Below are 23,844 nucleotides of genomic sequence, written 5' to 3'. Positions count from 1 at the left end.
CCTTGGTCAGGAATCTAGCAATTCGGAATACCATCATTACAGTACCAAGAGCTCACTCCAGATCCCTAACCCTCGGTGCTGTGCCAAGCTCTATGGAAACCTAACCTCCATATTTAAGCTCCATATTCCTCAGGGAGGAAGGTGTCATTATATTCAACTTTCAGAGGACAAAGCCAGGCCTAGAAAGGTTACAGTCCTTATCCCAGAGCCAATAAATCTTGCAGCCAGCATGTAAATCCAGGTCTGTCCGACTGCAAAGCCAGTGTCCATAAGTCTTACATAGCTCTGCCCCGAAAATGCTAGGAATTACAATAAGTTCAGGGATACCAAGTAATTAATACCCAGCCCTGCCTTCACAGAGCTCATGGTAGAGTCTTGAAGTGCAGGGTCAACACTGTGTCTCTCCAAGTGGGGTCTGCAGACACACTGCATGCAAGGCCCGAGCTACTTCTTAACGTGGAGGCTCTTAACCTCCTTGTCTTAGACCGTTAGAGCTGCTGCAACAAAAATACCATAGACTGGATGGCTTAAACAACAAACATTTATTTCTCACAGTTCTGGAGGCTGGGAGTCCAGGGTCAAGGCACTGGCAGATTTGGTGTCTGGTGAGGACCCCACTTCTCCGCTCGTAGATGGCTGAGTCCTCCCGTGGTGGAAGGGGTGAGATAACTCTTTGAGGTCTCTCTTATAAGGGCACTAATCCCATTCACGCATGCTCCACCCTCATGACCTAATCACCTTCCAAAGTCTCCACCTTTCAATACCATCCCATGCAGGGTTAGGATTTCAACAAATGAATTTGGGGAGGGGCACTCAGACATTTAGTCCATTAACACCCCTTCTCCCTTACTCATGCTGAATCAGTATCCTTCTGAGGTGGGCCTGAGGATTCTGCATTTTTTAATGTGTCCCCAGGTGATCCTAAAGTAATTAAAAGTTGAAAACTACTAGTTTCAAGTTTAAAAGTAAAAGACAAGACAGAATAAGAAATAACATATTCTTAGGAAATTCTCCTAAAACATTAATCCCTAAGGGTGTTCTTTTCACCAAACGTATCTGTCTAAAATCTTAGCCTGCATATTTTCTGGGGTTGCTTAAATCCACCAAACATAATTCTTAGGAAGAATCATGTTAGCATTGGATTACAATAAAAATTTTATTACTAGGCTTCACTTTAAAAAAAAGAGGACATTATTACAGGGCTAACAAGAACCATTACTCAAACATGATGAACGTGAAATCAGAGGTCCAAGAGTTTTTTTCTTGTGTCTAAATATTAGGCCAATAGCTCAAATGATTAGAAGTGAATCTATAAATTCTCCCCAGATTAGCAGGTACTTTGTTTTGTTCTTTTTTGTGGTTTAAAGGAGAGTAATGCCACCAATTTAGGAAAACTTTTAACATCTCCCATCTCTTCTGCATCCTGCAGTAGTCCTACTGGGCCCCCTTCTTTAATTCCCATGGACCATTGCCTTCCTATGAATCATCAAATTAACTTCTCACATCTAGGCTCTATTCAAAATCAGTAATAGACTGCTGATAGAGGTCCCACTTCTTACTCTGACATGCAAAATTCTCTGCAATCTGGGCTCCCTCCTCTTTTTTTTTTTTTTTTTCCAGAATCTACTGCTTTTCAAAATTAAGTTTTTTCGAAGAGTTGACCTACTTAAGATTCTCTATTCCCATATCTTTGCTTTCTCTTTTGCCTTTTCTCCTACAAGTGCTGAATCAGTAAGAACAGGCTGGGTTATCTGCGGTAACAAAACAACCTCTGACTCTCAGTGGCTTCACACAGCAAAGGCTTATGTTTTTTGCTTACGTCACATGTGTGTTGTAAGTCAGCACGGGGCTGGCCTCGTCTTACGCACTATGAACTCAGCAGATGGGGTCGCTGTTTTGAACATCACTGGTTGCCATGTCAGAGAATGAAGACAGCTCAGAGAGACTCACTGGCAATTAAACGCTTGGACCTGGAAGTGACACATGTCACTTCTGATGTTCATCAGAACTAGCCACATGTTCCCACCCAACTACAATAGAATCAGGATGTACAATCCCACCAGTGGCTCAAATGGGAAAAAATAGTGGTAAACAGCGTTCGGGAACATACCAGTTCCAATCCTAACAGTACTGAAGGCCAAGCTCAAATCCCTCCTCTCTTGCTTTTCCCACAGAGCCCAGCTGGATGGCAGTGGTGTCTTTCCCCCTTCACTCTTAAAACCTTTATTTTTTGTTCCGTTTATTTAGCACAGTCATATTTAAACATATTTTAACTTATTATTTCAAGCACATATGTCTTATCTCCTCTGAGACCAGAAACTGAGTCACTTTGGAAATCATTCACCTGCTCTACCAGTTAAGAGCACATAAGAGATGTCTAATAGCACAGCTAGGCATTGATTGCCTTTCCAAATTACATTTAAAATATGGCATCTATCACACTGCACTTTGATTTCATACCACCGTGCATTAGAGCTTTTAACCCCTTGTTTAACCAGTTTAATTTTTATGATAATCATTTCAAATACTATTTCCCTAGTGGTTGGATTTTTCAAGCACTTATAGTTTATCAAACATTTATTAAGTATTTTTTAGTGTTTTACATTGTATCCCAAATATACAGGATACTGGGTGAGAAATAATAATCACCCAATAAATACAATTATTCAGATATTTATTGAGTGAATATTGAATAATTCACTCTGTGTTGAAAGTGACCGTATAAGAAACTAATTTCATTTTACAGATAAAGAAATTGATTGAGGCTTAGGGAAATCTGACAGACAATGCGGGATAGTATTCTTATACAAAGTAAAGGTCCTTTTATCAAGATGAATAAAAAGATATTGTTTCCATTTAGGGTAGAGTTAATCTTTTTGAAACCTTTAACTATAATTTGAGCTGGGTCCTTGATAGCAATCAAGAGAAACCAATTTAGCTAACTTAGGCAGAATATGAATTTTTTGGGGGGATGAGGTGGGGAGAAGAGGTAAAAGAGAGCTTGTAGAGTTGATGAACTGGCTGAAGAATAGGTTCAGAAGGGAAAAGCAGGATTTAAGAGTGGCGAGGCCCAGCTGCAGTCCCACGGCAGGAAGTCTGTTGAGGACACCAGCCCTGGTGCCCCTCCCACTGGCCCCTGGCACCACTGCTGCTGGACTTGACACTCTGCTGTCACACTCTGACCATCTTCAACTCACCTTGGACCTGCAAGCCGCCTCCTCAAGAACTGAAGGGCTGGTACAAGCCTGGTTGAGATTTTGTACATATTTGTGTCATAGATGCTCAATTAAGTGAGACAGGCCCTGCCTCTCTCCCATTTTGAGAATTCCCCAAATTGGAAGAGCAGTAAATAAACCAAACGGCAAATTTCCAATGCAGTTAGGTGGGGTTAATTAGATCGCATGAGCTGAACTGGCATTCCTGATCTCAAATCAAAAAAACCATGATCATCACACTACTCTATATAAAATAGATAAACAGCAAAGGCCTACTGTATAGCACAGGAAATTATATTCAATAATCTATAACGGAAAATAATCTGAAAAATATATATATATTTATACTGAATCACTTTGCAATGCACCTGAAACTAACATAATATTGTAAATCTACTACACTGCAATTTAAACACACACACACACACACACACACAAAACCCCAGTCAACTTGTGTATCAGACATGAGTGTGTAGAAAGCGTTCACACATAAATGATCCCTTAGGGGTAGGGAGAACTGTTATTCTTATTTCACCATGGGAAAACCGAGTCTTGGTTAGGTTACCTGACCAGAACAGTAACACAGAGTACGTTGGTGGAGGCAGAGCCTAAACTTAACGTCTTCCTTTCTCCAGACACTGTGTTCATTTTACCACCTAAGACTACATGTCAACCTATGTTGGAATTCAGGGTAGATGAAACGTTAGAACCAAGTTTTCTTTAGTGAGAGCAGTGCTTCCCAAATTCTTTCATGTAATGGCACACATAGAAAATGATCATTATTATACAGCTCTATGGGATAAATGGATAAGGCGGCTTCAGTTACATCCAGACAGACCCTATCAGTCGTCCCAGAAAGCTGAAGGCACCAATATTTGAGATCATACAGTGTGGGAAGCTCCGATTTATAAAACAGCTACATGAAAACCAGTACATTTTCCAACCAATGTATCTGGTATATTGAGTGACAGTGTATATTAAGTGACATAGCCCATGACCAGGGACAGTCCCCCAAACACTGATTTCATATCTGCTATGGGCCAAACTGAGTGGTCAGGGCAGAGAAGTCAGGTCCACGCAAATGAAGAGCTCAGATTTTCACAGGAAACACAAAAAGTAAGCAGAAAACTACTGTGCAGTGTGGTGCAACCACAGGTCAAGGAATGCTGACAGCCACCAGAAGCTGGAAGCGCCAAGGAACAGATCCTCCCCTAGAGGCTCCAGACGGAGCACGGCCCTGCCAGCCTTGGTTTTGGCCCAGGGATACTAATTTCGTACTTCTGGCCTCCAAATCTGCCAGAAAACACACTTCCGTTGTTTTAAGCTACCAAGCGTGATAATTTGTTACAGCTCTAGTGTTTTATGGTCAATTTGGCAACTGCATTGCTCAGAATCTGTTTTTCTGTATGGCCCCAGGTTAGCATTCCTAAAAGTGAAGTTATGTGGGATTTGGGGGGTGGGAGCGGGGCAGCATCCCTTACACTCTGAAGGTCATCTGGTGACAAGCTGAGACACGTCAGAGACCTGGTTCTGCCCTGGGCTCCCTCTTACCCACTCTGCACCCACTACTTCTCAGTCCCGACAGCTGGCCCCCTGACCGACAGTGCCTGCAGACCCCCCTCACCCTGTGCCAGGAACCCACATAGCCGACAAGCCACGAGCAGTCAAGAACCTTCCATAGGCTTCCACACCAAACACCTCACGCCCCACTGTGTCTGTGGCTTGTGCCTGCCTTCAAGACCTCCTTTGCAAACTTTGAGTCATGCATCCATACCAGGGCTGAGCAGTGATGTTTCTTTGATTTAAAGTTTCTCCTTTTCAGATCTATACTTTCTAGTTCCTCCCATAATTGTGAAAGCTCTTATTCCTGCAATATGTTCCTTAGTATGCATAGTGGTTCTGCTTCCCTGATTGAATCTTGATTGATCTGTATGCCTGAGCTGAGCTAGGCCTTAGCCAAATGCACTTGGAAGGAGGGGAGATATCAGCAAAGGTAGAAGATAAGAGATCGGGGGATGGCTGGGCGTGGCCACCGGATGTGCTGGTTGAGCAAAGAGGGAGAGAAGAGGGAAGCCGACTCCTAGCTTTCTGTCTTGGGAGGGCATGTATTGGTTTCCCAGGAATGCTATAACAAGGTATCCCACCCTGCGAGCCTTAAGCAACAGAAATTGTCATCTCCCAGTCTGCAGGCCAGAGTGTGAGATCAAGGTATCAGCCAGTCTTATCCCCTCTGAAGGTGCTGGGGAAGGGTCTGTTCCAGGCCTCTCTCCTACCTGCTGGACGCATCACCTCCATATCTGCCTTCAGTTCACGTGGCATCCTCCTTGTGTGCGTGTTTGTGTCCAAATTTCTCCTTTTTGTAAGGACACCCCTTACGTTGAATCAGGAGCCTCCTCTACTCCAGGTTGGCTTCCTTTTATCTAATTACATTAGCAAAGAATCTATTTCCAAGTAAGTTACCTTCTGAGGTTTGGGGTTAGGATTTCAATAGATGAATCTTTAGGGGACACAATTCAACCTGTAACATGAGGATCGTGATTCAGTGAGGAATTTAGGAAAACAGATGGGGGAAGACAGCAAGTTCATTGTCATTGTAATACTAGCCATCATCTTTTTGAGAGCTTGCTATGTACCAAGAACTGTGCTCATTGCTTCACTGATTCTTCACAAGGGATTCTTAACAGACGATTAAAATGAACATTTCCACTTCCTAGAGGCTTAGAAATGAAGCCATAGAGAGTTTAAGTCACTTGAACAAAATCACACAGCTTATCAGGAGCAGAGGTAGACTTTGAATCCAGATATTTCTGATCCAGAACCCTTGCTCTTAACCTTAATGACATTCCTTCTGTGGGGAAGCCCACAGTAGAGGGGATCTAATAGGTAGCTGTATCAGGTGAAGATACAGATTTGGCAAATGTCAGCTTAGAAAAAGCTTGGACGTTCTAGAACCTGTTCAAATCTAAGACTATGTGAATCTCACCTGCAATTGAACAGTCAACATTAAACTGATTCATAGTTATTTTCATTTCATAGTTATTCTGACTTGGTTAGCTAAGGCTACACTTTACAATCTGATAACCAGGAAGACTGAAGGTGCAGTGCATGCTTTACTGGCACTGATTATTTTTTTTAGTGACCCAGCTAAAGATTTTGTAATATTTACTTTAATATGTTTTTTTCCTGAACTGAGATTATGTGCCCATAAACTGACTAAATCTTAATATTCTATTTTCAGCTTAAATGCCATTTCCTCAGGAAAGCCTTCTCTCACCTGCTCCCATAATAAAGCAGACACCTGTTAAGGATGCTTCCCATTTATGTACCACAAATCTATCTGATCATGGTTCTCCTGTGCTTTATTTTAGCTGCTTATTTAGTTGTCAGTATCTATTAGTAGATTGTACCCTCACTGATGAGAGGGGCTGGATCTATTTTGTTTCCATTATGTCTCTAATACCTGGCACATCTCAATACAATTTCTGTGAGTGCATGAATATATAAATTAATTGAACTTTGATTATTCATTATTCTGGGACTTGGAAACATTTCAGATCATCTCAGTTTTTATGATGTCTGTTTTGGTTCCACCACGGAAGTTCTCTGGGTGAATTTACAGTGACCTGTTTGCTTATGTGCCCTTGTCAATCTCCACCACATTTACAAGATGGAACCTATCCCACCTCTATCTCTGAGCTGTATTTAACAAGTGACAGAGACATCTACAATTCCAGGTATTTGTCAGGGAGCATACTAAAAAAAAAAAAAAAAGCTCTGAATTAGAATTTGATGATAGAATTGCTCATGCCTCTAGATATCCTAAAATATATCCTTGGACTAAAGCATTAGAGCCCTGCATACCTGCAAGAAAATTGTATAGTTTCTTATAGAAATTCTCTAACAAATTTCACTTGGATAAATGTAACCTTGTAGTGACTTTATGGTTTTTCTAATGCTGTCTAACTCAGTTAGAGTCACCAGGAGAATAGATTTGAGGGAACTGATCACTCTGTTGCATTGTGACCTCTTGTCAGTGATCCACAGAGCAATATCAAGTTCCATATTCTAATTTCTTTGGGAAATCTGTTTATTTCTGTCATATCATCCGGTATTAGTTTCCTTATCTGAAAGGTAACAGTATCGACCTCGGAGAGTTTTGGATGAGATAAAATGGGATAACACCAACAAAATGCTTACTTAGTCCTGTGCTCGGTGTACGGTAAGCAATTAATAAGTATTGTCACCATCACCATCATACCACTCTCTTGGCATTTATGATTGGAAAGCACCAAGGCGTGTTCCCAACCACCTCTACCAAGTGAAATTACTTTATGGACAAAGCAACTTTTTCAATTTTTCCTACTCTCACTTTTCCCTTGAACTAATTTTCTTATTGACATATGTCTAAGTACATTTTTGTTCATACTTTTAGATGCTGGCTTACAATCTTTGTGGGACAACATGAGTCATTAGTATATGCAGACGTACACACGTTGGTTTTCAGAGGGCAAAGATGGACCACATAGAGGTGACGTGACTTGATTCAAAGCAGCAAAGCAGGAAGAATTCCTGTGTTCTAAATCTTAGCTTTCAGCCTTTTTGTCCAGAAGGCCACAGAAGCCTCCTTTTGGCTGAATTTCTACGCAGCCCCTTCAAAGAGTTTGATGTGATTTTTGCCACATTCCATGCTCCTTATGGTTGAAATGAAAGCTTTCCTTCTTATCTGGCACAGAAACTGCATTGAGGGAAGAGGGAAAGACCGTGAGAGAACAGATCACAGTAGCTGGAAAGAAAAAAAGGGACTCCTGGAGTGCTGTGTACTGCCTACGAAACCCAAATATCACACGGTGAGCCGGTATAAACGGGTATTTTCATATTACTAATGCTAATCCAGGCAGACACAGAGCCCTAAGGATTTACGGCTCTGTGCATGTAATAAGCATACATTTATCAATATATTTATAAGCCCCAAGCTCGACCCTTAACACTCAAGGCATTGCCCGCTTCCGTCTTTATACCACGTGACCTTGAAAGTCACAGAAAGGACATTGGAGGTGCCACGTGCCCTGCATGCCTCTACAGAGACTGACCTTTCTCTGTTCTGACCACTTCAGCTGCATGTCTCTCCCCTCTTCACCATTACGCTTCCCATCTCTGCTTTCTGCTCATGTTTTCTCCGTTTGGATCTGGGAACTTGACTCCACAAAGTGTTCGCCTTGGCGCAGAGAACCGGAAACCCCACGTGCAATGCTGACACAAGCAACTGCTTCGCTGCTCAGCCTTCACGTTTACAATTCCAGGTTCTCAGGACTTGCCAATAGGCATGTCCAGCCTCCTTCAGAGTCAGAGGGAGAGATGGGTCCTAGATATGTTTCCTTCAGATCGGCCGCAGCCTTTTGAAGGTGGGACCCACTTCACTCTCACAATCTGAGGTTCTGTGGAGCAGAAATCTTGTTAAAAGTGTCTTTTTGGGGTTCATTCTCCCCTACCCAAAGCCATCTAGAGTTATATTCCACGTGACTTAATAAGTATTAAGCAGATTATAGAAGAGAAACAAAATCATAATTTTCCTCTCTTGCTGTCAAAGACTCGGGATACTAGAATTACCACCCCTTCCAACCCCAGCACAAAACTTCTTTTCTACCTACTCTCCATATTGGTTCTAAAACTGTAAACAGATAAACAAATTCTGGCAAGCATTCAAATTTGAATATAGGCAGTATGCCAGGAAATAAGAGTTCCAGTCTTGGCTTTAACTCAGAGTCCTTTTTTGGCCTTACAAGAGAAACAAAACAAAACACATTTTCTCATCAATTTGTGCAAAGTCATTCTCACCTGCCCCTCTGGGTACAGTGAGGATAAATGACTTCTATTTCCTAACGATACCCCAGTCCCTCTCTGGTAGTAAGTTAGGAATATGGGCCCATTAACTGCAAATGTTGCTCTAGTGGCCTTAAAGGATTAATATACCTCCCAAAGCCCTTAACTTACTGGGACAAATCTGAATCAATGAGTTAATGGGCTAATTAGTTAATTGTCAACTCTGCAAAGATGAGAAGTATTGTTATTTTGCACTTTATTAAATTTTCGAGGATTAACAACTGTAGGGAGTAGATGCTAAGAGGATTTGAAAGAGGCTGGATAATGGGGACACACAACAAACTATTGTCCAGCCTCTGCTGGGGGAGTGATGCAATGATGCCATGAATTAAATCCCATGGGTAACTCTGACCACCAGAGTGGTTGGAAAGAGATCAGAATCCCACCATACAAAAATCGTTTTGATGTGAGAATGCCTGTCCTAAAGTAAAACGAAGTGTCAGGGTGGTAGAATAATTGTCAGCTCCCGGGAGAGATGACTTAGTCATGTGTCAGCTGAGGCAAGGCCTGCCCTGCAGCACAACTGGATATGCAGAATGGCCAGTTACTTCATGGCGAGGCTTCACAATGCCACGTGAAAATGGTGCACTTTAGAGACAAAAAAAAAAAAAAAAAAAAAAAAAAGCATGGGGAAAATACTTGAAAATGTGAATATTCTATAAACAAGAATGAGACAAGACCGGTACAGGGCATCCGGGTCACAGATACTGTGAACAAAGGGAAGTCACTGGAAGATGTTCAAATTGTTAGTTGCCATCAGAGCTTATCTAGCTTGGACAACTTGTTTCTAAGGAGAAAACCTGAAAATTGCATAAGCCTCTGGATGATTTGGGAATGTGTTCAATCCCTTTGCATACCAGTACATTCTGAAAAATTGGAAATCCTACACAGAATAGTCACACACCAAATGATGGATAATTAAGCATTCCTGGTACCACAGGAAGCACGTTTTATTTAAGACTCTTGCCAACAAAGTAGCTCATTAGACTTTTGGAACAAAAGTAGGTACAAAGAACGGCTGAAAAGTTTCTTCTTAACAAAGTGAAGTTTTACTCAAAGGGAAAAAGGCTTCAAAATGGAACAGACACAAACACAAATGTGCAGTCACAGATATTGTGCTTGATACAGCCCTTGAGAGATGGAGTAGATGTTTTGGTGGTCTGTTCAAGAGCCATCTTCCCTTCTTTCATGATGCCCAAGCCCTGATCTTCTGGTTTGCAATCCTCTCTCCTTACCCATGAATCAGGCAAATTTTGGTAATTCTTAGCCATTAGTGATGGTTCCATTGCTGCCAAGGTGGGTAGTTTATAGATGGACGTGTAGCCAGTTTTGTCAATGAGATGTGAGAGGATGGATACTGGAGAACTTCTGAAAGTTCTCCTTCCTAATGAGTTTCATAGGTAAGAAGTATCTCCTTTTCTATTGCTGGATGATGTTCTATGTTGATGTGCTTCTGTAACTGCTTCAACCATCTTGCAATGATAAGGAAAAAGAGTCGTTAGATGAAGCCAATACAGAAAGCAGCAAAACAGAGAGCTGGAAGGAGCCTGGATGTGTGATGACCTTCTTGAGCTTCTGATCTTACTGTATCATTAACTCTGGAGTCCCTTTCATTGAGATGATAAATTTGTTCCAGTTGACCTGTGTTCTCTTGCAGCCAAAGGCACTCTACAAATCCAAAAGAAATGGGGCCATATCCTGACCCTAAATTCCTGTTTGCTCTAGAAATGCTAAATATAACAGTGTACCTGTATTAAGAACACCAGTAATACAGCCAGACACAGGGGTGGATGCTGAATCTTCCAATGACTGTATGAACTTGGATAAGTCACTTAAACTCTCTAAGTGTCAAGTTTCTGTCAAGAAAGGGATAATAACCACACTTTCATAGAGCATTTGTAAAGATTATGTAAGAGAAGGCATATAAAGTGCACTCAATAAATAATAACCAAAATACAAACACACATACATGCCAAAGGCAACTCTTTGACAGCTGTTTTCAAAAAGGAAACAAACCAAGTGAGAAAATAAACACCATTGAAGCAGCAGGATAAATAAAATGAGAAAGGCATATGGTATATCGGACAGCATCTGAGGATAGGACTTAAAGCCTGTATTTGTTTTACACCTCATCCAGGATGAAGTACAAAATATTTGTTTTTTTCTGATCTCTTAGGAACCTAGAATCTGAGGGGAGGATCCCTTAGGAAACTGGGATCTGAGAAGTACTTGATGTTTCAGGGCCGTGGGATTGTCAGAGAAGGATCACACAATGAGACTGAGATGGAGTAGCCAGTGATATAAGTAGGGCAGGAAAAAATTGAACATGCTGATGTGGAAGCCAAGAGAAGAAAGTGTTCCTGAAGGATGGAGCAGACAACAGTGTCCAATGATGCTAAGAGACCAAGTACTGTAAGAGCAGAGAAGGGAACAGAGATTTCAGTGGAGGAAGGTGACAAAAAGATGACTGGAGTGGGTTGAGGAGTCAATGAGAGTTGAGATATTGGAGACAATGACTATACATAACTCTTATATTTTACTAGGGCAGGATGAAAAGAAACAGGGCAGTAACTAGCAGGCCACCCAAGGTGTCTTTTCCCTTTTATCTTTTAAGATGAGCGATGCTAGAACACTTCTGTATGCTGATATGAACGATGCACTAAAGAGGGAGAAACTGACAGAGCAGAGGGAAGGGAGCTGATCACAAGACTCAAGTTCTCAAGGAGAGATAATGATGATAAAGCTAGCTTTGGGCAGAAGCTGGGTAACCTTATTCATTATAATAAGATGGGAGGTACTGTGTGTGCAGATGGACGCAGATACTTTGGTGAATTTGGGAAGATGAATGGATTTCTATCTGTTGGCTTCTATCTTGGACAATGAACAACATGACATAAAAGTCAAAAGAGAAAGAATTTCCCAGAAATGGAAAAGTCTTACACATTTACTTTGTTCTAGATTTCAAAGTTTTGACCTTGGGTTAAAAGTTCAGAATTCTGAGAAAGACGAGCAGAATTTGCTTCTAACTAGAGACCAGTCTACTGGCTCACTGAGCTGCTAGGATGAGTATCTCTTTGGAGTAGATGCAGTGTAAATGCTTTGGCACAGGGTGGTCATGAATTTAACAAGAAAATGATTTCTCCGATGATCGGCCAGCTACTTGGTGGCAGCACAATGAAACAGAACAAGTTAGGGTCAGAAGAAATGAGGTGCACTCCCAGCTTTAAATCTGACACACACCACATGATATTGGGTGAATATTTTACCTTCTCTGCATTTCAGTTTCCTGAACTATGTAGAAAATAATTCTGATAATAATTTGCATCTAACATATTTGATATGAGAATCAAATTCTATGAGAATAAGAATGTCCCTAATAGTAATAAGGACTATTCCTTATTGAGTGCCTGCTATGGTGCAGTAGGTCTAAACTCTGCTCTCTCTGTATACTGTTATGGGCTGAATTGTGGCCCCTCAGATTCATTTGCTGAGGATCTAATGCCCAATGTCTCACACAGATACTTTGGTGAATTTGGGAAGATGAATGGATTTCTATCTGTTGGCTTCTATCTTGGACAATGTGACTGTATTTGGACATAGGGCCTTTATGGAGGTGATTAAGTTAAAATGAGGATGTTAGGATGGGCACTAATCCAGTCTGTCCAATCTGACTGGTGTTCTTATAAGAAGAGAAAATTTGGAGACACAGAGATACACCGGGGTGGACACACACAGGAGGAAAGCCATGTGAGGCACAGTGAGAGGGTGGCCGTCTGTAAGCCAAGGAGGGAGGCCTCAGAGGAAAGCAGTCCTGCCAGCACACTGATCTTGAACTTCCAGCCTCCACAACTGTGAAAAAATAAACTTCTGTTGTTAAGCCACCCAGTCTGTGGTATTTTGTTATAGCATCTCTAGGAAACTAATACATAGTCTACATATTATATATAATCTCTTATCCTTACCTTAACTCTGCAAGACAGGCATTGTTATCCTCATGTATGGATGAAGACACTAAGACTTACAGACATTAGGTAACTTCCTCAAGGTCACATAAGACAGGTAAATTCTTACAAAGTGTATATTGACTACAGGATCCCTCTTAAAGATAATTGTAGAAAACTGAAGTCATAGAAACAGAAATTTGTAAAAGATCCTTTAATTTGTCTGTTTCCCCTTAACCGCACTCTAGATTCCTAGCTTACATGCCATAATTCCATAGCTTTGTTCCCTGTTGTTATTCTCAGAGGTCCAACACCACTGTATCTTCAAAGTTTATTAGAATTTTTTAAACATCCTTCTTATTAACGCAACTTTTGCTGGCCCCTTGTTGCCATTCTCTTATTCCAGCTCAATTAACCAGATTGTTTATTCCCTCAGCCTTTGTTCCCAGCTCAGCTGGGGTCACTCCAGGGGGTTGCAGCTTGCCAATTCTGCAATGAGGTGCTTAGATCAGAGCGCTGAGTGGGACCCCATTTTCTGGGACAGCATTGCAATCAGATGGTGTCTACGTCAGTGCAGCCTGGGACTTCACAGCTTTGCAAACATCTGCGCTCTCTGCTTTCCCCTGCAGCGCTTTACTCCCATTAAAAATGGAGCTTCAAATCTCCCTTGTGTATCCACGCCTGGGCACTGGGTGACTTCCAGTAAAAGGGCCAATAAATCTAATTAAAAGGCTCATCCAACTGGATCTCATGCTCTGAGTATCTCCCTTTGGAGGGCCAACTCTCTCGCTCTTATAAACAGATTTTTTTAAACATGAGGGCTGGGAAAGGTTGCAGATGTCCTCAGCCTATTGATTTGCATAGCTTAATGTCTGGCAAGTTGCATTCAGTGTCCTCAGACTCATAAGGGCACACCCTTACATGCAGAGAGTTAACGGATAATGTTTACTGCATTACTGCCTGTTCAGTGGTTCCCCTACTGAAGAAATGGTTTTCCACACAGATCTTCCTATAGATAGACAGGTAATAATTCCATGACCCATCAGGAAATAACAATGGGAGAAAAAACAGTGTTAGCCGGTTTCTTGAGCAACTAATATATCACAGAGCATTTCTTTGTATTCTTACACACTTTATTCCTATTTCTTCCCATAACCCGGCAAGCTGCCAATTGTTAGGTCTGTCACCATTAAGGAGACCAAAGCTTGATGAATTTAAGTAAGGTATCCAAGGTCTCATAATTATAAAGTGCCTGACATTGTCCCTCCAAAGCTCATGTCTTTTCATTCTATTAAATTTTCTCTCAGCCAATCATCACGAACAGTCCTTCAAAATATGAGCTTTCTTTAAAAAGTTACTCTTTGAAAGTTCATTAGGTTGAATGGTGCTTTCTTATACCAACAGTCAGAGCTGCTCTCCTGCTTTTTAGAAGGCTAGATGTTCAGCAATCCTTTGAATTATTGGTTTATTGCCATATCATTCAAAAGAAATGACAGTATGGTTCATTTTGAAGACTTCTTTTGCATCTGAGGTTTTGCCAAGATCTGTTTATCGCTGTCACGTGGAAAAGGAAAATATGATGAGGCTTGAAATGTTCAAATGTGAAGTTTCCCTTTTCCCATTAAAATAAGGGCTGGCAACAAGTCAAAAGGCAAGATTTCATTTTCAGTGATTGACTTAGATGAACTAAAGGCTGAATAAAAGCCAGATAAATTAGATGTGGTGACTTCTGCTTAAAACACATGGATTTTGATGCTTCTGAAAGGTAACAGAGAGATTAGAAACAGGTCTGTCAATACTAATGGTAACATCAAGGATTCCTGATGGTGGTGATTTGGGTTTGTGTTGCTTTTCCCTTCCCACCATCTCAGAGCTATCAACCGATATGTCAGGAGCAAAGATACATACAATGAGCACGATTGGGCTGGACCACTATGCTTCATCTCCAGTGAGCAACAGCCCCACTAGGATATACAGCTCCTTGCCATTTGATGGAGATTGCAAAGGAGAATTCAGTCAGACGCTTGTTGCCATGGGGATAAGAGTCAGGAAAAGAGTCGTCTAATGAAAAGTGGTCTCCCATCAAAAAACCCTTCCCTTTAGATATGATTCTCTTTGGGTTCCCTAGGGGCCAAGTTGAAAATAATTTGCAAAAAAAGTCAGAAACTTGAATGAGTAAGAGCATAACATTTAAAAATATTTCTTATGGTTACACTTCTATTGCATTTTTATTTGAAAAATATAAGGCAGATATTAATGAATGAGTAACAGATTCATCAAGTTTATACAATTTTGATAGCTTAACAGTAAAGAGAATGAGATTGGAATCCAGAGAGACTAGCTTCAAGTCCTGCTTCTGCCACTCATTACCTATGTGGCTTTGGAGAATTTCGTTAACTCTTTTTGACTTTAGTATCTTCAACCATGTGATGGAAATAATGTTCTACCTATAGAACCTTTGGAAAAATTAAGAGTCATAAAGCATATCAGGTACCGAGCACAAAGACAATATTAAAAATGGGAGATTTTAATATTAAAATTGATTATTAGTATCATCATAGTATTGTGATGACAAGACTGGGTAATAATAGTGTCATCAGTCAGTTAACAGTGTAGGTTTATAATACACGCTTCCAAAGCAAACAAAGAGAATGAAAAAGAGTGAAGGATTTGAGATATAATAAAACGACTTGTGCTGGAATGACTTTACTAAAAATAGGCTTTTTGGAGGGTGGGGCATTTTAAAAGAAACTAAGCTGAACATTTTTTAAAAAAAAACACACAGTAGGGAACTAAGGTGGAAATCACAGCTGAAAATCAATATGCTTCACCAAAAATATAAATAAGAAAACTCATCAGCTGGAAGAAGCATTGCTACAATGTGCATGTTGCTTCCATCTGGAAGAAAAATGCCCGAAAGAAACTTAATATTCATGACTGACACATTTTCTTTGTACTGTCAGTCAGCTGGAACCAAAATACACAGCTGGTTAGAAAGCCCGTCTCTGCCTCATGTTTCATCTGATGACCTTATACGTCAAATCAAGACTTGGGGGCTGAAGCAACACTCTTCATCCTGGCTTCTTTCTTTCAGAGGATGGTACAGTGACCAAAATCTGCCACAAGGTAGCCTGTTTCCTTTCACCTTTCAAGTTCTTATCAGAAATCAGCACCAGAATTCAAAAATAGATGTCCACTTATCAGCTCCCAAAAATATGGGAGGAAAAACAAGACACACTTGGTCAAATATCTTCTTTGCAGGGAAAGCAATTTGTCAAATAGAAGATTCATTTTTGTTTTCAGAACACTTAAGTTACGTAGAGATACCTTAAAATACATTTTTCAGGGAAAGTTGGCCATAAATATTTGGGAAATCTAAATGTTGGAAAGATCTTCATTGTTTAAATATGTCTGTTTTTTTTAATAGATTCTAAGTTTCTGGTATTGTATCTGATGTTTTATTACAGAATTTCCTGGAATTGTAATCTGTGCAGATTATTTATCTGACAGTTTTTCACAAAGTACGAAGAACTCATTTACCAAATTATAAGTTCAGGGCTATACAGTTTTACATCGAAGGGGATGTCAAAAGTTTTACTGTTTAATCTGTCATCAGAGATTGAAATAAACAAATTGACACATAAAGGATGACACTGAAGTGTCTGGTCTCAGAGAAAAGATAATCAGTGGCCATTGCCACTTGTCTGAGTGGAAAGTGTCATAATTGCAAAATCAGTAGAAATAAAAGTAGTCAGATAAATTCATATCTAAATCCTCTTCGAGAATTCCACTCTTTCTTAGTATGTCATGGTATCCAATCAATAAGAAAATGTTTGGGTGATGATGAAAAACTAAAATGAAATGCAATACTATCTTTAAACAATATTTTATGAGAGAAGTACTTCTTAGAACCATAATAATATTCTTATTCCCTCTCAAGGGATTACTTAAAACTAGCATGGACGTCCCAGAGCATTGTAGTGGAAATAAATTCCCAGCACTCTGTTCTTCCGAGAATTGATGGCAGATTTATGTATCTTTGCTCGCTATGGTACGGAGCAGACTGCAGACATCCCTGGATGATGGAGTGTGGTTGAGATTCTGCGGTATGAGAGATTTAATTAGACATCAAATGCACATTGCCTAATGATGGTTGTTGAAATTATCAAGGCACACACCACAATTCTCCAGCCCACATGCTGGAAGGAAGCATGGGGTAAAAATCCAGTAAATTCCCTTTTGACATGATGGGATGCGGGGAAATACCATGTTACCACTGGCAGGCTCACAACTCACCACCTCTCCTTCCCTAATGCCTGGGCTGTTTTGTGTTTCACAGATGATTGCTGCTTATTCTCTGTCTCCCAACTACCCGCTCTGCTCTGCTCACCATCACATAGAGTGATTTAATACTTTGACTAAATTCACCCCAGAATAATGTTTCTGTTTATAGAAGCCTAGCTGCCATGGCAAGGCACAAACATCCAGGAGTTTCCAGGGAAGCAATGATAACGGATGCTGGAATGATGAAGAGAGGCTCCCCAATCAAAAACCAGCCCCTAATTCCATGTGTGTCAGTGTTCACCATCCATCGGGAAGTGGTGATTAGGACCCTGCTGTGTGCAGCTGTACCTCTCCATACTGCTTGCTGGAGTGAGGGTACGGAGAGCCACCTCATTACCATGACTTTCAGACTGTAAGGTGACAGATATTGTGAAATGAGTCCTTTCAGTTAAAGGTCAGGGCTACTTGAGGGTGTCGGCGAGACACAAACTCACTTACTTCTCGGGACTAAGCAATGTGTTTCCTTCCCCTCCGTCCCTCTTCTGTACCAGGCATGGACCACATGTAACGAAAGAGAAGCAATTCTTGGTCATCTCGACAAATGAATGTGGTGCCAGGAGGGAAGGAAAATCTGCTGATTAGAGAAGGATTGATGACTGCAAGTGTTTTCCAGCTATCAACCATCTAGGCAGGTGTCTTTTAACTAAGATTAATAAACATATGTCACTGCAAGTTTCTCATCACAAGATGCATGATAATGGAGAATCAAAGTTTTCGAGTCCAATTGCTAGGCAGCCACAGAGCAAAATCTCTCCAGATAAACAAAGCCGTGCCAGCTGGGATAGGAAAAACTGCCCTTACTGCACCTGAATAGTTTATGCCCAGGGTAAACAGTCCCCTTTCTTTCTGGAAAAGTGAACATGGGCCAGAGGTCTCTCTGTCCAGGCCAAAACACAGGTTATAAAATTTCCTCTCAACTGGCAGTCAGTGCTCAGATAGACCACAGCAACATCCTGGCCTCCAAGTTAATGCCTGAAGCCAAGTAAGGGACTGTTTTAGAGATTCTCATCAGAGATTGGTAGCCAGGGGGCTGCAGAGATCAACAACTTGACAGGGCAACTACACAAAATTTGAAGATGATGGTGACAGACGTAGGAAGTGTTCCATGGTACACCAGAGGGGAACACACATGGTCAATTCAAAATTTACTTTCTCCCAGAATGTCAAAATGGGCCAGGGCTGTGAGCTCCCAGGAAACCATCTGAGCCATGGTTTATGTTTCAATTCAGGATCAAAGTGTATTTCCATTCTACAGCTCATGTCTGTGCATCTATCACTGAACATTAGTTTGAGTCTTGCTGTGAAACTGAGCAAGCTCTTTTCACAAAGATGGTTGAGTGCTCAGAAAATAGAATATCTAATCTCCTTGTCCACAAAAGATAATTTTTAACTTTTCCATTTCCTTGAACTTGTTGGAGAATGGCAATTCATTTTTCGCTTTAGACTTAGGGTAGTGTATGTGTATACAATATATATTATGTTATGTAATATATAATAATATTGATATATTATATACAAATGCATATGCGTATATAAGATATATGCATACATATGCATGTACATATACATAATGCAATATATATGTTACCATGTGCATGTGTATACTATTTATATATAAAAATATATATAGACATAGTGAAATAATAACCACATTATTTTGTTCCATAAAACTATTATGTTGATGAAAAGTAGACAGGCAAACCCTTAACAAAAACTTACAGGAAGTCATCATTAATTTCAGAATTATCTGGTTATTTTCCAAGGTTATACACATTATTGCCTTTTACGGCCTTGCATAGTTACATCAACTAAATTTCATTGCTTGTATCAAGTCTGATGGCTTCATATGGCTGCCTGGACCCCCTGTGTTGAGAAGGATTCTGAGGCTGTATCTGGGCTCAAGAAGACCAAGCATGATCTACAAATAATGACTGCTCTGGCTGTAAGACTGGCGGATGGTGATTACACAACATATACTTGTCATGATTCACTCTGTACCTAAGAGGCGCTTATTAAATGTTTATTATTCATAATAAAACCTGGGAGAAAATATTTGCAAATTACATGTCACTCAATGACCTCAATTATAAAATATATAAAGAACTCTTACAATGCAATAACAAGACAAATAATTCCATTTTTAAATGGTCAAAAAATACTCAAACAGATATTTTAGTAAAGACGATATACAGATGAAAATAAGCATGTGAAAAGTTTCTCAACATTATTACTCACTGAGGAAATGCAGGTTAAAATTAAATGAGATACCACTACACACCTATTATAATGGCTAAATAAGTAAGTGTGGATATCCATCCATCCATGCGTAAATGATAAAACTAAGAGCTGGTAAGAATGAGGAACAACTGTAATTCTCATATGTTGCTGGTGGTACAGCCACTCTGGGAAACGCTTTCACAGTTTCTTAAGCTAAACATGCATTTTCCATTCCTATGGTAAGAATGACCTGACCCAGCCAATCTACTCCTATGCCAGAGAAATGAAACCTTAAGTTCACGCCCAGAAACCCATACCCAAGGTTTATAGCTGATTAACCTATAATTGTCAAAAATTGGAAACAACCCAAATGCCATCAACAAGTGAAGAGACAAACTGTGCTAGAGTCATACAATGGAATATTACTCATTAATAACACAACAAACAATGGGCGCACACAGTAAATTGGATGGCTCTCCATGGAGCAAGGTTAAGTGTATAAAAGCCCATGTCAAAGGGTTATATGGTGTGATTCCATGTGTGACATTCTGAAAAGACAAAACTGCAGTGATGGAGAACAAATGAGTGGTCACCAGTGGTTGGAGTAGGGGAGAATTTGACTGAAAAAGAGCAGCATGAGGAAGATTTTTTTTTTGTGGTTATGGAACTGCTCTGTCTTAGCGTAGAGAGTGTTACAAGAATTACACATGTGCTAAAACCCAAAGAATTGCACACCTAAAAAAAGTCAATTTCATTGTATATAAGTTTTTTTAATTAAAAAAATTAAAAGTCTTTTCTAATCATATGTCAAATGTCCTGTTTGCAATGTTTTCATGCAAATGTGTGTGTTTTATTGTGTGTGTTTTGCCTCTGTATGTAACTTTATTTATCTACATACCCACCAATAGGAGATCCTTACAGTCTAATGGAAGAAACACATGCTTTGGGGGCAAATCTGAATTTAAATTCTTGCCCCCAAACTTCATCCATATATACTGAGCACCTATGATATGCCAGGTATGTGCTAGGTTCTTGGGACTCAAGGATAAATACAACAGATATACAGACAACCAGGATCTTATAATCTGGTGAGTGAAATAAACAGTAAATGGATAAAGACTAGAACAGGTAACTAAAGATGACTGCAGACTATGGTGAGCACGAGCCAGAAAATAAACAGGGCGATGCGCTACGGCAGAATGAAGGAGGGCTGAGGGGACATTTGAGATCTGAAGGACGACAATGAACCATTCATGCAGAGAGCTCCGAAGAGGCATTCCTGCTGCAGGGAAGAGCAAGCGTGAGGGAGCAGAGGTAAGAAAGGGGCTGGTGCATGCTGGGAACAATAGAGACGCTGATGGGGCTGGAGTGACGTGAGGGGCAGGAGGAAAGAGATGAAGTAGCCACGTCAGAGCCCCATCAGCCATGGCATAAAGTCTGGTTGATTTTAAGAGCAATAGGGAGCCACTGATTTTTGTTGTTTTTCATCTTTTGTTTGTTTCTAAGCAAGGGGATGGCCATTATTTTGTTTATATTATCAAGGTGACTTTTAGAAAATTCTTTTAACTTTGATTCTCAGTCTCCACATATGCCAAGTGGGGATAATAATGCATTGAGCAAAATTTTTGGAGATTCAGATATAATTGTATATATTAATATTAATTATATATAATATATGTAATTGTGCAGGTTATAGCAGCTGCTCAACAAAATTCGGGCTTCCCTTCTTCCATTGTGTGTGTGTGTGTGTGTGTGTGTGTGTATGTGTGTGTGTGTGTGTCCTTTTATTCCTTTTCTATTTGTGTGAGTCCCTCAGCTCTGTCTGTTTTTTCTGCCATTCCATCCTTTGCTTATTCTGTCTGATCTCCAGCACAAGCACAGCCAAAGCCTCTGGTTTCTGCAGTCACTGCCCACCACAGTGGGCTGGGAGACAAGCAACTCAGATTCTACTTGGTTGAACCATATGAAATGGCTATTCTGGTAGACCTCAACTGATTAAATGAGGTTGAACCAATTTCCCTTGATTCAGCTTCGTAGCACACCAAAACGTGACCACCACTGTTCTGAGTTGTTTCTTCATCTGCTAGAGATTAAATGATTTTTGAACCCCCTTATGGTTCTAAATTCTGCAAGCCTAGTCAAGCTCACGTTCATGAAAGACACACCTTTTCTCACTAGTGTAAGTGAGCATCCGTCTCTCTGGCTCACTGCCTCAGTGACCAACAGATTGCTGGGTTCTCTTTACAGAGTCCCAACATTAATATACAAAAGAGCTTTTCCAAACATCGCATTTTATATTAGTAGCGTTCAATCCTTGCTATCTTTTTATTAGGCAAACTTTATGGTTTCATTGCATGAAACTCTCTTTCTATCCTTGAGGACGGTCCTGATAGAAGGTACAATGAAATTAGAAAATCAAGTCTAACTGATACAGTCAGTTGATGAAGTTCTAGTTTGCATGTTCGATGTGAGGCACCCAATTTGTAATTCCTTGAGGATAATATGTAACATCTGTAAAATGCATTTCGTACAATGCTTTTGAAGCTAATTTTTGTTTGAAGTAGAAATCCATTCTACACCGCTTTTTAAGCAAAGCCAAGGCATGTTATCTGTCCACAAGCAAGAATAACATTATCACCCTTTACCTGAACACTGCCCTACACCATTGAGGTATATATCATATTATATTTTAGCATATGCTGTTTTATTCAGCTCTTTGCCTACCCCTTGACCAAAATACACAGATAAAAATTTAAAACTTACAAATCCTACAAGCTCATTTCCTGGAGAGCAGGTTGCAACTCCTTCCCTTTGTCCCTTTCTTTGCTGCATCAGCTAACTTCACTCTCTGAAGCACCAGCTTTCACCAGACTGGTCAGTTACCCAGGTCATATTCATTTCCGGAAGGGTTTTCATTCCCACCATTCATTTTCCCCCAGATCCTCATGAGGAGATAAAGCAGGTACTGATACCGATAAACAAGCAACTTACTTATTCATATCGAAGCTCCTTTCTTCTCAGCAGGAAGTGAATTTCAGCCTCAGCCCTCAATCTCCCTATAGTGATGAATCAAAAGTTTACGGCTGGAAGAGCTTGAAAATATTAAGATGAAGAGAGGCCTTCAGGGTCTGGCTGTCCTCGGCTCTTTCTACGGAGTCTTTCTTTCTTCAGGGTGTTGTCATTAAGCTCATTGGTAAGTGCTGGGGAGCAGCATGGTGGGAGTTTCTGAAGATCAATGAGGCACCAAGTATGATGGTTTTAAGGCACCTTCTTCTCAGTGCAATCAATAACAGCTTTGATGTGATCTGGTGATGCAAATTTCTTACATTGCTGCCAGGCTCCTTCTAATCACGTCTCATCTTCCCAGTCAAGAGTTCCCACTGTTGAAAACTGCATTGCTCATTCCTCAGTAAAAGGAATTGGTTTATGTTGTCTCAGATTGCCTGACAAAGCCTCATTGGTTCCATCCTGTCCATAAACTGAGGTATCAATCTCTAAGTCTCTGGAGGACTCTTTCCTTCCTTTCACAAGACAGAATAAATACCTTTATTTTTCTAATACCCCATAGTTCTGGGTGGTGTGGTGGGATTCATAATTTCTTAATAGAAAAATATAGACCAGTTTGAATTTCCAACTCAGAGACAGAAAGGAAGACAAAGTGGAAAATGTCAGAGCTTGCTACAGCCTGTAGAACACTAAAACACTGGATTAAAAAAAAAAGAAAAATTCAGCCAGCCTTCTTGACGTTTAGCTGGTAGGGTGTCTATGCCCTAATGGGATGAGAAGTAAAGAAAGCAGAGTCCTGACCCAATATGGGGACAAATCTGCCCAAGTCAGGAGTACAAAGGCTGGCGAACACTGTTGATTCCTAATGAACGGTTCCCAACACAGCCTCCGTGCACCGAGGTGAGAGCTCACCAGTGCCATACATTCAGTTTCTTTATTTTTGGGGTCATAGCCATGTGTCCATCTACGATGCTAAATTCCTAAGACTCTTTGTTCCTTCAATAAATAATATGCTGCTTTGCCTTCATTTGATCACATGGCTTGACATAACTTACTCAGCTATGAGCTACCAAAATAGCCATTTCACATGGTTCGACCACATAGACTCTGATCTGGTCTGGTACCTCTGCCTGTTGTTACTGGCGAGAATTCCTGGCTGCTTAGTTTGCTTTCCAGCCATAGACAGTATCAACCCATTTCTTCTCTCCCTTCTTAATAGAGATCCAGAAATTCCAGCTTGA

The 23,844-nt window shown here is 40.5% G+C and overlaps 1 protein-coding gene across 1 annotated transcript in view; it reads right to left on the bottom strand.

Annotated features, from left to right (window-relative positions):
- Positions 1–23,844, bottom strand: part of HS6ST3 (heparan sulfate 6-O-sulfotransferase 3) — a 587,571-nt gene that overhangs the window by 27,176 nt on the left and 536,551 nt on the right. The gene's annotated exons all lie outside the window — the stretch shown is intronic.

The sequence above is a fragment of the Camelus bactrianus genome, chromosome 14 (assembly GCF_048773025.1).
Source record: "Camelus bactrianus isolate YW-2024 breed Bactrian camel chromosome 14, ASM4877302v1, whole genome shotgun sequence".
Lineage (NCBI taxonomy): Eukaryota > Metazoa > Chordata > Mammalia > Artiodactyla > Camelidae > Camelus > Camelus bactrianus.
This window is presented reverse-complemented; position numbering and strand designations above follow the sequence as displayed.